We start from the raw sequence: 13,858 nt of genomic DNA, 5'->3' as shown, positions 1-13,858 counted from the left end.
CATCCAGCACAGTTCAAATATTCTATATAGCTGGTTTCTGTACTTTAGTTTGTATTACACAATAGAGTGTTGAGCCAACATTCACAAATAACTGGACAGACTTAAAGATGAAAAACTAGCAAACATGTACACACCAAGCAGAATTTGACAGCTGACATAAGAGGCAGATTTTGCAACTCTACCTCCGTACCATGAATGATTGTGCAAGACACATCACTCAGTGCTGAACATAGACTTAGAGTTCACAGGCAGTAGCACTACTAGAGAGTGTGAAAAAGAGAGGGAAAATATGGTGGTAAAGGAGAGAGGGTTATATGCTGAGAGGGAGAGAGAGAAGGTTGGAACAGTGAGAGAAGGGTAAAGCAGCGGGGGTCTCCCAGCTAAGAGAAAAAAATGATGGTGAAAAGCAGACAACAGGAAAGGGTGGAGAATAAAAAAAAAGCAAAAAAAAGATTCAGAAATATGGTGAGGGTGACAGAGAGAAGGTTGAAAAGAGGAAAAAAAGGTAAAGGTTGCATATAAAAGGCAGAGTGAGGGGAACCGAGAGAAAGCATGTGAGGTGAGAGAGGCTGGGACGAATGGCTAGGCAGGAGAGAGGAAGGAAGAGATGTAGAAAAGGGAACTATAGGACGAAGAGGCTGATTAGGGAGTGAACAGAGAGATTATGTGAGGGTTCACTTTGTAACTTGCATGTCAGACATTTCAATCCCAATTCCTCTGCACCATAGCTTTGAAAATATGGTGCTACTCTACTCCTTCCCTTTCACGCAGCGCAGCACAACAGCTTCACTTACTATGCTGTGTCATGTAAAATGTTACAAAACATACCCCTCGGGCGATACATTTTCTTCTTGGACCTTTTACAGTGCTCCGTTGCCTTTCGGCTAGGGTCCCGCTACAGAAGTGACATATACGTACACTCAGACAGAAAATTACTCTTTGTTAAGAAAAAGCTATTTTTCATAGAATGAGGGAGAAATCCATCCAAAATTTCAGCCCGGAGCAGTTGTCTGGCAAGTCATAGTGCGGCACTAGAAAATTCTGGGGTCAGAGCACATCGGTCATGTTATGTAGGCATTTCTACTTGTGCTCTTTGTTTTACATTAACCGCATGCGCGCTAGCGGTTTTCCCGCTATGCGCTGACTTTTGCGGAAAACCGCGTTACATGACGAGCTCAGCTCGTCATGAGCGTACGAGAGGCGTAACTCATGACGAGCTGAGCTCGTCATGAGCGTGGAAGGGGTTAACTTGAAATCTTGAAATACATTTTTTTAAAGAAACACTGATTATAATAAAATTAAATCCCTCCATTCATAGACTATGCCTTCTTACCAGCCGTCCCACAATCAGCTGCTAAAGTGCTTTTTTCCCCCAGGCCTGGGGCGCTGCACAGGCTGCAGGAATGATAGCTATGCCCTTGACAGGCCTGACTTTATGGCTGGTTTCAAATGGTGTGAGAATATTTGTTGCCCCCCCCCACAAGACCTCCTTCTCCAAGGATTCAATCAGTAGCACCCTCCAATGGTGCCCCTCAACTCTACATAGACCCCCCCTCGTGCTTAGTTAATTTCTTTTACAATGCTACTCATTCCAAGTATGTAGAGTAGAGTAGGGTGTTGGAGTGTGTTATATCGCACACATATTATATAGACACAATTGCTTATATTCCTGTGTAAGCCAATGTATAGGAAATGTTACTTGAGACCAGGGCCACTGGAATTATTCAATTGTCAAGCCGCTACAATTTCTGCATAATTATAGATTTGCTGCATTTTCCACATAATCCAGCCTCTGCCAACTATTCTGCAGATTTTAGCTCAAATGATTCAAAAGTTACTAAAAACGCAGAAACACGTTTCGGCACACTTTTCTGTTGCTTTTTGCTATATTTGGGTGTTAAACTGGTACTAATGAAGTACAATCAATGCCCCGTGTTATCAAATTGAAAAATGTCAACATAATTAAGTAATACTATTACAAAATGTGGTGCATTATTCCACATGATTTGCATTTTTTTGCTGCATAATTTACCCAACCCTGCTGCGTTCCTATCCAACGGAAACCTATTAATCAACCTTAAAATAATGAAAGAGTAGAGAAAAACAATGAGGCTGTAAACCTGTGCCTTGCAGTTTCCATGCTGCTATTTGATTTTGGTTCATAGCTCACTGAGCTATGTTAGGATTGTATTTTATGAATTGCAATTAACAAAATGGTCCCTGTGACAAAAACTGTAACCCACTGAACTATCTTCATTAAAAAAATAATTCTTTGACTGGCATGTTACAAATTGAGTTTCGCTGGGTGCACACTATCTTTATGAAGAGTCAAAACTCAGACAAGAGAAAACTCAGGAGTCTCAAACTGATTTTTTTTCAAACAGATACATTGATCTCCAGAGCTAAAGTGGTGTTTTTAGCCAATGATTTGCTGGCAAAACAAGGGATCTAAAGGCTGTGCCCTTAACCCTGTAAGAAGCAGAGCTGGACTGGCTGTAGCGGGCATTGACATTTCCCCGGGAGGCTGGAAGGGTGGGGGCCGATTTTGCAGCATTGGGGGCTGGTTTTGTTACTGGGGACCAGTTTTGCAGCTGTGCTACAATACCGACCCCCAGTAACAAAAGCAGCAATTTATTTATTTATTGGGCTTCTAAAGCGCGACAGCTACCCAAAAAGGGTTTCCCGGCGCAATGCACACTGGTGCACCCCCGAAAACTGGCCTGACAAAATTGCCAGGGTTGCTTTGGGTAAGAAGCGTCAAAATGCAACCTCCGCCCCCCATAGCTTGTCCCCTTGAGAGGTGACAGGAGCCCCTGAACAAAAGCAGAATGCCATGCCCTAGGCTCTGGCAAGACGGGTCCCAGCAAATGCTGCAACTGCACAGAGAGGCCCATGATCATTCTGCATGTGATAATGGGATAAACAGAATGATAATGGGCTGATAGCAGTCTGTGCCAGGTCAGGGAGGGGCTGCGGCAGACCCTTGAGTTCACAGCGGGAGCTGGACCCTGCAGTGAGAGCTAGAGAACTGTGAGGCTGTTGCAGGGGGACAGCTCGCTTAAATGTGCAGAATTACGGACAAAAGCCGTCTGTGAAAGAAATCATCACGGACAACAGACAACAGGCCCAATCAATGGGCAGTCTGTGAAATGTGCAGATGGTTGGTCACCCTATCACCCACATTTTTTTAAGGAACTCCATAACACTGGCCCAGCAGACCTCAACAATCGCACCTGCTTTCACAAACCTTCCAGACACCTCCACTCGTCCGTCCAGACTCTACCTATACAGAAAACGAGATACAACGGTCGAGCCTTCACCTACATCACTCCCAAAGAGTAGAACGACCTGCCACTACACATAAGGGCCGCTGCCTCGCTTCTTGAATTCTGCAAGCAGCTGAAGACCTGGCTTTTGGAGTCGTACCGCTAGTCTCACACCTGCTCAGCGCCAGGATCCCCTCCCGAGTGATGAGTGTGCGCTACAACTCTACACCACATACTGAATACCAGGAATTAAAGGGATCCAGGAACTAAGGGGGATGTTCCGGCTCGCAACAACCACCAGTGGTGTTGAATACCAGCCAACCCGGGGTGAGGTGTGCCAGAGGAAAGGCTGGGCACATCCCTCCTATGGTAAAGCAGCCACATTGCCTCCTGCCTTCTGCTGCACACGTCATCAGAGGAGGCTCGCGACAAGCCCGTGGCATATCCTACACACATGTAAACATGTATACTAGCTGTCGCTTGTAACTGAGCTCTCTGTGCCCAGGGCTACTATTTAAAATACCTTGTAACCTGGCATGTATTATTTATGAAGCGCTCTGCATTCATCAGCTTCTTGGCGCTAAAGAACAGGGGCCTCATTTATGAGAAGTGACGCATCGCTGCGTGAAAACAGCAATGCGTCACTTTTCATTGCGCCCTCCTTGCATCACCAATGATGCGTCATATTTACAGTATGACACATCATTGCGCAAGGAGTTACAGATACGTCAGTATTTCCGACGTATCTGTAGACGCAAAAGTGACGCATTGCTGGAGTGTGTCACAAAAGTGCCGCAACTCCAGCAATGTATCCTTTCACATGGGGCAAGCCCCCTGTGAAAGGGCCTGCGTCAGTCTTACGCCTGCTGTGAGGCAGGCGTAAGATATTGACGCATTTGTGTCCTAGAAGTGGCGCAGTGAAATCACATAGATTTCACTGTGTCACTTCTACGACCCTTTCTTGCGTCAATACGCCCCCTTGCATACATTATACCTGGCGCAGGTATAATGTGGCGCAGGGGTTTACAAAGTGACGCATCTACCTAGATGCGTCACTTTGTAAATATGGCGCAACAAGGCGCATTTTTTACGCCACTGGTGCGTTACAAAAAGTGACGCACCAGCGGCGTAAAAGTGACGCATAGCCTCATAAATGAGGCCTCAGATGTTTATTGTTGCACAACTCATCGGTACTCACATTATTGCGGATGAAAAGGGGGTGGACCCGGCCTGAATCGAGCACGTTGCCTTGCCGATCAAACACCGACCCCTGTTGTAGGTGCATTAGCCCACTGAGCGACCAGTACTTCGTGCATCTCTGAGCCCGTCCAAACTGCTACTGCTGTCGCATAACTCTTGCTGATACACATTGGACTTTTACTCAAATGGTAACAATTCCAAAAATATATAAAGAACAAATAAAATGTGTATAATCCAGGGCGCGATAGCTCAGTGAGTTGTGTGCCTGCGGCGGCCACATGGGCGAAACGGAGACAACTGGGGGTATGCTGCAGGCTCAAACCGCGTCCATGCCGACTCCTCCTTTCATCATTTTCTGGGCGATAAAGGGAACGTCGGATCTAGTTAAGATGTGAGTGCTTTCATTTTAAAGAGGAAATGATAAAACACACCATAATAAAGTGTATGCAGTTTAAAAACATGTATCGCTGGCTAACTGGAATTTTGACAAGGATGCCACCCGAATTGAATAAAACATTTACCCGTTTTCACTGAGCTGGTTTCCACCACTCCCCCCCCCCCCCCCCCCCCCCCCACCTCTGTCTGATTCTACGCGAGGCTTCTAGTCCGAGGAAAAGAAATAAACTCGAAGGAAGATGATCAAACCGAGAGGGCTCGCTGTAAGAATGCTCTGGCGCAGCGCCGCTCTGCGAGCGGAATAGCCTCAAGGCGCTTTAATTCAACGCGTGAGCGCAGTGAGACTGGAGCTGCGCTGCTTGTTAATGGACTCAATTATTTTTAGTAAAGAATCGGAAACCTCGTTTGTCAATCTCTGCACCTTAGAGTCGCACAGGGGGGCACAAAACTCACAGAAGTATGTAGAAATCCAAGCAAGTGGGAGGTTTACATGTGTGCGCCACATCCGCTAATCGTACTCCTATTAATCAACCAGGTACATTGATTTGAAAGATCTGTTCTTGTCCGAAAGTTTTTTTGTTTCCTTTTGTCTACAGGGGGCGTATTTTGCCAGTGCTGAAGTATGGCGGTGCGGCCTTCCAATTTCCCCCCTGGGGAGACCGAGGCGCTTACTCCTGTCTTTCGCAGAGCCTGGCTCTTTGAATCAAGAGTTCCGACCTTAACGCGTAGTAGGCCTTTTTTGTGCACCTAAATTCAATCTCAGTGCATTAAAAACTCTGCGAATGGTCCCCATTGAAACTTAGACTAACATGAGGTAACTCTACCCAGTCGGTGGGGGGGGCGTGGGGGGGGGGGGGTGTCAGACTGCCCTATGCCCGGCGTGAGCAGCTTGCCAGGGCTTTTTTACCCCCGGTGCAATCTGGAATGTGTAGTTTTGCATTTATATTCGGACAATAGAAACTGAAAGATTGCAAAGAAACCCGTCTTTCCCCCTCGCCCCTGCCGCGGGACACTCGAGACCTTAAAGCGGCGTGAAGTGAAACCCGCGGCGTCAGCCAGAGGACGCCACTAGAGACAGACGCACAACAAGCGCGCACTGAAAGCACTCGTTTACAAAACACAGGCACAGCCACGCCTCACTGATAGACGGATTCTTGTGGTTGGAATACTCTTAGACAATCAATCACGGGTTTGTAAAGCGCACTACTCACCCGTGAGGGTCTCAAGGGGGAGGGGGGGGGGGGGGGGGGGACTTTGGATCAGTCAAAGAACCAGGGGCCAGATGTAGGTAAATCTCATTTACCGATTCATAAATACCGAATTTTACCGATTCGGTATCTATGAATCGGTAAATGAGATGTAGGTAAAAAAATCGGTATTTTTTACCGAATCGGTATTTGCAATTGAATCCTATGGGCCTTGATGCCCATAGGATTCAAAAGCAAATACCGATTCGGTATTTACCGAATCGGTAAAAATACCGAATTGCTAAGGGGACAGGGTGTCACTTTGACACCCTGTTGCACCCCTGTAACTGGCTTGTGCACCATGTGGCACACACACATGCCCTTAGGGCATGTCTGTGAGCCACATGGCACAGGTGTACATGCACAGATGTGCATGTACACAAGAATTCGTAATTTACCATGCAATTGTATTGCATGGTAAATACCGAATTCTAAAGGCCCTGTAGCACTGTTAGAAGTGCTACCTACATCTCAAAATATATATTCGGTAATTTGACCGAATGGTAAATTTACCGAATCTGTAAAATGTACAGAATCGGTAAATTTACCGATTCTGTACCGATTCGGTAAAATTACCGAATATGTACGTTTTTTGAGCCCCTGCATCTCCATAGCCCAATACCGGTCGGAAACAGCCGAAAATCAGTATTTTCGGCCGTTTCCGACCAGTATCTGGCTACCTACATCTGGCCCCAGGTCTTGAAATCCTTCCTGAACATGTGCAGGGCCGAGGAGCATCTGATGTTCACTTGGTGTCTTCCAGATCTTGGTTGCGATGTAAGAGAAGTCTTTCCCACCGGTTCTGTTTCTGCAAAGAGTTGTGTGTCTGTTTATATTGTCAGTATCCTATGTACGAACCTTGACCAGACGCTGAAGTGAAAGCGCCTATGTGTTTACGATATTCACTAGCGCTGACAAGGCATTTAAGCGAACGTGCTAATGTGGTACAGTATTTAGGGCCCCTTGCAAGGCGTCTAGGTGCTGAAGTGAACGCGCAAGGCGTCTACGGTATTCAGGACCCCTGACAAGGCGCTGAAGTGAGCGTGCAAGGCGTCTAGGCGCTGAAGTGAGCGTTGCAAGGTGTCTAGGCGCTGAAGTGAGCGTGCAAGGCGTCTAGGCGCTGAAGTGAGTGTGCAAGGCGTCTAAGGTATTCACAACCCCTAACGAGGCGCTGAACTGAGCGTGCAAGGTGTCTAGGCGCTGAAGTGAATGTGCAAGGCGTCTACGGTATTCAGGACCCCTGACAAGGCGATGAAGTGAGCGCGCAAGGCGTCTTGGCACTGAAGTGAACGTGCAAGGCATCCATGGTATTCACGACCCATGACGAGGCGCTGAAGTGAGCGGGCGAGGCATCTAGGTGCTTAAGTGAACGTGCAAGGCATCTATGGTACTCACGACCCCTGACAAGGCACTGAAGTGAGCGTGCAAGGCGTCTAGGCACTGAAGTGAGTGTGCAAGGCCTCTACAGTATTCACGACCCCTGACAAGGCACTGAAGTGGACGTGCAAGGCGTCAAGGCGCTGAAGTGAACATGCATAGTATGCACAGGATTCCCGACCCCTGATGAGCCGCTGAAGTGAACGTGCAAGGCCCTTATGGTATTCACGACCACTGACAAGGCGCTGAAGTGAGCGTGCAACGCGTCTAGGTGCTGAAGTGAACGTGCACAGTATGCACGGGATTCCCGACCCCTGATGAGCCGCTGACGTGAACGTGCAAGGCGTCTATGGTATTCACGACCTCTGACAAGGCCCTGAAGTGAGCATGTCAGGTGTCTAGGCGCTGAAGTGGACGTGCAAGGTGTCAAGGCGCTGAAGTGAACATGCATAGTATGCACAGGATTCCCGACCCCTGATGAGCCGCTGAAGTAAACGTGCAAGGCGTCTATGGTATTCACAACCACTGACAAGGCGCTGAAGTGAGCGTGCAACGCGTCTAGGTGCTGAAGTGAACGTGCACAGTATGCACGGGATTCCCGACCCCTGATGAGCCGCTGACGTGAACGTTCAAGGCGTCTATGGTATTCACGACCCCTGACAAGGCGCTGAAGTGAGCGTGCAAGGCGTCTAGGCGCTGAAGTGAGCGTGCAAGGTGTCTAGGCGCTGAAGTGAGCGTGCAAGGCGTCTAGGCGCTGAAGTGAGTGTGCAAGGCGTCTAAGGTATTCACAACCCCTAACGAGGCGCTGAACTGAGCGTGCAAGGTGTCTAGGCGCTGAAGTGAATGTGCAAGGCGTCTACGGTATTCAGGACCCCTGACAAGGCGATGAAGTGAGCGTGCAAGGCGTCTAGGTGCTGAAGTGAGCGTGCAAGGCGTCTAGGCGCTGAAGTGAGTGTGCAAGGCGTCTAAGGTATTCACAACCACTAACGAGCGCTGAAGTGAGCGTGCAAGGCGTCAAGGCGCTGAAGTGAACGTGCATAGTATGCACAGGATTCCCGACCCCTGACGAGCCGCTGAAGTGAACGTGCAAGGCGTCTACGGTATTCACGACCCCTGATGAGGCGCTGAAGTGAGCGCGCAAGGCGTCTTGGCACTGAAGTGAACGTGCAAGGCATCCATGGTATTCACGACCCATGACGAGGCGCTGAAGTGAGCGGGCGAGGCATCTAGGTGCTTAAGTGAACGTGCAAGGCATCTATGGTACTCACGACCCCTGACAAGGCACTGAAGTGAGCGTGCAAGGCGTCTAGGCACTGAAGTGAGTGTGCAAGGCCTCTACAGTATTCACGACCCCTGACAAGGCACTGAAGTGGACGTGCAAGGCGTCAAGGCGCTGAAGTGAACATGCATAGTATGCACAGGATTCCCGACCCCTGATGAGCCGCTGAAGTGAACGTGCAAGGCCCTTATGGTATTCACGACCACTGACAAGGCGCTGAAGTGAGCGTGCAACGCGTCTAGGTGCTGAAGTGAACGTGCACAGTATGCACGGGATTCCCGACCCCTGATGAGCCGCTGACGTGAACGTGCAAGGTGTCTATGGTATTCACGACCTCTGACAAGGCCCTGAAGTGAGCATGTCAGGCGTCTAGGCGCTGAAGTGGACGTGCAAGGTGTCAAGGCGCTGAAGTGAACATGCATAGTATGCACAGGATTCCCGACCCATGATGAGCCGCTGAAGTAAACGTGCAAGGCGTCTATGGTATTCACAACCACTGACAAGGCGCTGAAGTGAGCGTGCAACGCGTCTAGGTGCTGAAGTGAACGTGCACAGTATGCACGGGATTCCCGACCCCTGATGAGCCGCTGACGTGAACGTTCAAGGCGTCTATGGTATTCACGACCTCTGACAATGCCCTGAAGTGAGCATGCCAGGCGTCTAGGCGCTGAAGTGAACGTGCAAGGCGTCTACAGCAGCGTTTCCCAAACTGGGGTCCGTGGACCCCCAGGGGTCCGTGAGACATTCCCAGGGGGTCCGCAGGACTCGAGTGCCTGTCGTCCTAGTGAAAAATTAAACGCCCATGCGTCCTCACAGCACACTAGACCTGCAAATGTTGGCGCAGGGGCGGCAAGACGACAACAATACAATCGGAGGCGGGGGCAGCGAATGGGCAGTGGGCAGTCAGGGGGGCGGGCCTGCAGGGGGCACAGCGGCTGGGGAAACGAGCGGAACAGAAGGCAAAAGGGGCATAAAAACATGGAAAAAACGAGTGCCACAGAAGGCAGAAGGGCAGAAATAAAAAAGTGGAACAGAGGGCAGAAGGGCACAAAAAACGAGGGGAAAACGAGTGGAACAGAGAGCAGAAAGGCACAAAAAACAAGTGGAACAGAGGGCAGAAGGGCACAAAAAATGAGGGACAATCGAGTGGAACAGAGGGCAGAAAGGCACAAAAAACGAGTGGAACAGAGGGCAGAAGGGCACAAAAAACGAGGGAAAAACGAGTGGAACAGAAGGCACAAAAAACGAGGGAAAAATGAGTGGAACAGAGGGCGGAAAGGCATAAAAACCAATTGGAACAGAGGGCAGAAAGGCACAAAAAACAAGGGGAAAATGAGTGGAACAGAGGGCGGAAAGGCATAAAAACCAATTGGAACAGAGGGCAGAAATGCACAAAAAACAAGGGAAAAACGAGTGGAACAGAGGGCAGAAAGGCGCAAAAAACAAGTCGAACAGAAGGCAGAAAGGCACGAAAAATGAGTGGGGCAGAAAGGCACAAAAAACGAGGGAAAAACGAGTGGAACAGAGGGCAGAAAGGCACAAAAAACGAGGGGAAAATTAGTGGAACAGAAGGCAAAAGGGGCACAAAAACGAGGGAAAAACGAGTGGCACAGAGGGCAGACGGGCACAAAAAACAAATGGCACAGAGGCAAAATACAGACTCCAGAAATATAGGGGCATCTAAGAACAGAAGGCAGAACGGGCAGAGAGGCACGGGGGCAGCGAGGGGAGCAGAAGGGAAAACCGGGCAGAGACATGGGGCAGCGAGGGGTACAGAAGGAAAGACCGGGCAGAGAGAGCACGGGGACAGCGAGGGGAACAGAGGGAAGAAAAAGGGGCACGGACCACGTACAGGCAGCGGGGGAAGACAGACAACAGCAGTCACAGACACAGCAATGAAAATACAGGCAATACAATAAAAGCAATAAAGCGTTGAAAGGCACATGTGTATAGGTTACTGTTACTTGGCAGGCAGGTAAAAATAGATGCAGCCGGGATCAGCAGTAGGATTTTCGTGCTGCTGTCTGATTGCTCACTTTCCACGAGCCCTTGGGTACCACTAAATAATACACTGCTGTATGCATACATGTCCATGCCAATAGACCCATTTCAGGCTGTTTCCCTCTTGAAATTGCCTCTGCGCTGAAGTGAATGTGCAAGGCATGCACGGGAACCCCGACGACCCTTGACGAGCCGCTGAAGTGAACATGCTAAGGAGGTTCAGTGCATAAATCTTTAAAGTTTCACTGGATTTGCATTTCTCCCACCCACGAGACTTCTAACAACCCTCGTGAAGGTTTTGTTAAAGAATTTGTGGTTGCAGTGCGTGCTCGCGAATTCGAGGAGTGCACCCCCAATAATACTAGCGACCAACCCCAAACCATACAGTTAACGACAATCTTTATATGCCATACTCACATGGGCAGGTAAATCCCCACGAAGGACAGTGCCCGGTGGGCTAGTGTCCCTGGACGAAATGCCAACCGTACGGAGAGCGAAAATGTGGGTGAATGAGGAGGCTGCTGGAATGAAACTTACTTCTCTGAGCACCGGGTTAAACTCCGAGGTCACGCGCCTCGGGCTGCCTCTGCCCCGACGAGCTGGGACACGTGTGCTTCAGACCCTGAATGCCCCGGACACGCTACGGGAGTCTCCCTTGCCCCCCCCCCCAAAGAAGCAGGTATTCGGGTGGTTCAGACCCCGAGACCTGCTGGACATGTGTGAAGGGGTCTCTCCCAGGGTCGGCGCTAGGCATGGGCAGCGTGGGCAGCTGCCCAGGGCCTGGCACTCAGCCCACCAGCATGGGGCCCCGCACTGGTGGTGCGTCCTGTCCCTCAACTAACAAGAAAAGCGAGTGGTTCAAGCCCTGATGGCCGCAAACACACAGCCCAAGTGCCCCCTCCCCCAGCAAGCAATGTCACATGTGGTTCAGACCCTGCGACCTCCCGGGCGGCACGCCTGGACGAGGAGCAGTAACGCATGGGTCCGGGCGCTAAGAGCCCCTCGGAAGCCTCGGGAGTCTCTCCCTCAACAAAAAGTAACTCGTGTGCCTGAGTTCGGGTCCTCCGCAGAGAGGGGCCGGTGCTTACCTCGCCCTGTGCCCGGCTCAGGCTCCTGGGGTTGGCACTCTCTGCCCTGCCTGGGACTCTCCCTACCGCGCGTCCTCCGGGCTCGACTGACACAGCTCGGCCAGGGCTGCAGCCTCCGTGGCGTGCCCCCTCCCGCCCCGGCACAGCCCCGGGCTCCGCTGTGACACTGAGCGCACTGCTCACCTGACTGACAGACAGCCCCCTCCTCCACTGACTGCCTGCACACAGCTCTCAGCAGCCCCCTGTCCTCTTCACAGCCACAGCTCTCCGCCTCCACTGACTGCTAGGCACAGCTCTCTTCACACTCACAGCTCTCAGCAGCGCCCCGTCCTTTTCACAGCCACAGCTCTCAGCAGCGCCTCGTGCTCTTCACTGCCACAGCTCCTCTTTCAGAAGCACCTCGTCCGCTTTGCAGCCACAGCTTCTCTTTCAGCAGCACCTCGCCCTCCGCACAGCCACAGCTCTCAGAAGCGCCTCGTCCTCTCCCTGCCACAGCTCTCAGCAGCTCCTCGTCCTCTTCAGAGACACAGCTCTCAGCAGCGCCTCGTCCTCTTCAGACCCACAGTTCTCAGCAGCGCCTCGTGCTTTTCACTGTCACAGCTCCTCTTTCAGAAGCACCTCGTCCTCCGCACAGCCACAACTCTCAGCAGCGCCTCGTGTTCTTCAGAGCCACAGCTCCCTGAAGCACCTCGTCCTCTTCAGACTCACAGCTCCTCTTTCAGAAGCGGATTGTCCTCTTCAATGCCACAGCTCCGCTTTCAGTACCTCGTCCTCTTCCCACCCACAGCCCCACTTTCAGCAGCACCTCGCACTCTTCACAGCCACAGCTCCTCTTTCAGAATCACCTCGTCCTCTTCACAGCCACAGCTCTCGGCAGCACCTCGTCCTGTTCAGACTCACAGCTCCTCTTTCAGAAGCACCTCGTCATAGCCACATCTCCTCTTTCAGCAGCACCTCACTCTCTTCACAGCCACATCTCCTCTTTCAGAATCACCTCGTCCTCTTCACAGCCACAGCTCTCGGCAGCACCTCGTCCTCTTCACAGCCACATCTCCTCTTTCAGAATCACCTCGCACTCTTCACAGCCACAGCTCCTCTTTCAGAATCACCTCGTCCTCTTCACAGCCACAGCTCTCGGCAGCACCTCGTCCTGTTCAGACTCACAGCTCCTCTTTCAGAAGCACCTCACTCTCTTCACAGCCACATCTCCTCTTTCAGCAGCACCTTGCTCTCTTCACAGCCACAGCTCCTCTTTCAGCAGCACCTTGCTCTCTTCACAGCCACAGCTCCAATTTCAGCAGCACCTTGCTCTCTTCACAGCCACAGCTCCAATTTCAGCGACACCCCATTCTTTCAATTCAAATGATCTTTATTCGGAATTAATTCATCCATAAAAGTACACACAAGTTAAACATAAAATTTAGGTAAAAACAGATTGATTTTGTTAAAAAATAGCCTTTTACAATTACAAGTGGGTGATTATAATCAAAACAACGTTTGTGCAAATAGCAATATTACAGAGATTCACAATGTATGGATATTTTACTTTATAGTTTCCACAGAAATCAAATCCATTGAGCCCAAGCGACTGAATGTCTGTGTGCAAATATGCAAAAGTTAGATATGCAAAGAGCAATTATACAGAGTTACAAATCACAGATGTTCAATTGTTCGTTTGGTCAAACTCTATAGTTGCCCGTGACCGCACACTAGCTTTAAGAAAACAACTCAGTGCAAATACAGCCTCATCTGAGAGCATCATTTGGAACATTCTCATCGCCTGATTAAAATCCCTTAACTCATGTTTACGACAATATGGCATTAAATATTGAGAAGTATACAATTTGCCCTCTTTCCATCCCACAGCTCGTCTTTCAGAAGCATTTTGCCCTCGCCCCGACCCCACAGCTGCAGTTTCAGCACCACCAAACCACAGCTCAAAATTTGGTAGCACCTCATCGACCCCCAGGCCACAGCTCCAGATTCAGCAGCACCTCGTCCTCA

General features: G+C 50.2%; 1 protein-coding gene across 1 annotated transcript in view; it reads right to left on the bottom strand.

Annotated features, from left to right (window-relative positions):
- Positions 1–12,066, bottom strand: part of P2RY6 (pyrimidinergic receptor P2Y6) — a 342,520-nt gene extending 330,454 nt beyond the window's left edge. The window contains exon 1 of the mRNA XM_078658551.1: positions 11,855–12,066. The gene's annotated coding sequence lies outside the window, so the exon portion shown is untranslated. The remainder of the gene's footprint in view (positions 1–11,854) is intronic.
- Positions 12,067–13,858: the final 1,792 nt, after the last annotated feature.

Source organism: Lissotriton helveticus, chromosome 8 (assembly GCF_964261635.1).
Source record: "Lissotriton helveticus chromosome 8, aLisHel1.1, whole genome shotgun sequence".
Classification (NCBI taxonomy): Eukaryota; Metazoa; Chordata; class Amphibia; order Caudata; family Salamandridae; genus Lissotriton; species Lissotriton helveticus.
The sequence above is the reverse complement of the archived record's forward strand: the minus strand, read 5'-3'. Positions and strand labels throughout refer to the sequence as shown.